Source organism: Olea europaea, chromosome 16 (genome assembly GCF_002742605.1).
Source record: "Olea europaea var. sylvestris chromosome 16, O_europaea_v1, whole genome shotgun sequence".
Classification (NCBI taxonomy): domain Eukaryota; kingdom Viridiplantae; phylum Streptophyta; class Magnoliopsida; order Lamiales; family Oleaceae; genus Olea; species Olea europaea.
In genome coordinates, this window is record NC_036252.1 from 4,458,277 (window position 1) to 4,460,055 (window position 1,779).

The following is a 1,779-nucleotide window of genomic DNA, read 5'->3' on the forward strand; positions in this document are numbered from 1 at the left end:
AATTTGGCTTTTTGTCTTGCTGCTGATATTGCCCTTGTGGTCTATTTTGATTCTGGTTGCTCCAAGAGAAATTTAGGTGTTTTCTCCAGCCTTGATTGAAAGTTTCTGAATGTGGGTTATTCTGCTGGCGCTGACCCCATTGTGCAAATTCTGCATGTTCTACTCCTTGTGCCAGAATTGGGCAAGTAGCAGTATTGTGATCTGCTCCACATTCTTCACAACTCTGCTTCACAACTTGCTTAGCAGTGGCGGTTTGTGAAATGCTTTCAACCTTATGGAATAAGGAATCTATTTTCGCCGACAGTGCTGAGTAAGTATCTACTTCATACACCCCAGGTGCTCTCTTCTGAACTACTCGATCTGTAGACCACATAGCTGAAGTTGTAGCCATCCTTTCAAACAACTCCCATGCTCCATCAATTGTTCTTGTAGAGATAGACCCGTCAGATGATGCATCCACCATACTCTTGAATGATGGGAGTAATCCAGTGTAGAAAAATCTGATCTGGGTCTTCTTGTCAAAACCATGTTGCGGGCACTTCCTTAACATGTTCTTGAAACGGTTCCATGCCTCTTCAAATGACTCTGACTCGATTTGGTTGAATATTGAGATGTCATGCCGCATTTTAGCTACTTTAGCTGGCGAGAAGAACTTGGTGCAGAATTTATGAGCTAACTCGTTCCAAGTGGTAATGCTTCCGACAGGGAGTGAATCCAGCCATTCGAGTGCTTTATCCCTTAAGGTATACGGGAACAAACGCAGTCTTATAGCATCATCAGAGATACCTTGGTATCTGAAGTATTGACACATATCAAGAAATCGAGATATGTGTGTATGAGGATTCTCAGTAGCCATCCCATGGTATTGATACCCATTCTGAAACAGTTGAATCACGTTTGTCTTCAGTTGGAAGTTCGGTTGCCCAAATGGAGGGTATACAATACTAGATTGACTTTACACCACCAATGGTGCCATGAAATCCCCAAGTACCGTATTTTCATCCTCTTCCACTGCCACACCTTCATTGAGTGGAATTCCCGATCGATTTTGCTCGTTAGCCATTTGTTGCACCACTCTTGCTTCCCTTTGCCTGTGACGGAATGTGCGTTCAATCTCTGGATCTATAGGCACCAAGTCTTGATTAGGTGCTCCTTGCATGCAAGCCCTGATATGGCAAAATTACACAAAAAGTCAATATAAAATAACAATTAAATAAATCTAGTAAAATTAATAAGTACTAAAATGAAGAAGTTCGAATTAGTGTCACAAAAGTTAGAATTAAATCTAAAATTTAATCCTCGGCAACGGCGCCAAAAACTTGTTCGCAAAATTATTTCTTCTCGATTTTAAAACCCACCGCAAGTGTACGATTCGTTAACAAGTAGTAAAATGGACTATGAGTCCAAGTATCGTTCCCTCGAGGATTGAATTAGCTCTAATTAAACTAATGTGACCTTAACCGAATCTAATTGAATAAAAATTTGGTTTAAATGTGAAAACCCTAATTTTGGGAGAAATCCCCAATTTGAAACCCTAATTGCAAAGAAAACCCTAATTTCAAAATTGGAAACCCTAATTTCGAAATTTCACTAATCTAATGAAATAAACACGCAACTGAAATGTAAATATGCAATTTTAGATAATTTGTATTGAAATGAATTGAAATGAAATCATTAAGAACTTGAATCCCCAATTGATTATTAAAAAAAAACCTAATTTCACAAATTCAACGAATAGATGAACAAAATGCCAATTCAATGTTCCTAAATTATCCAATA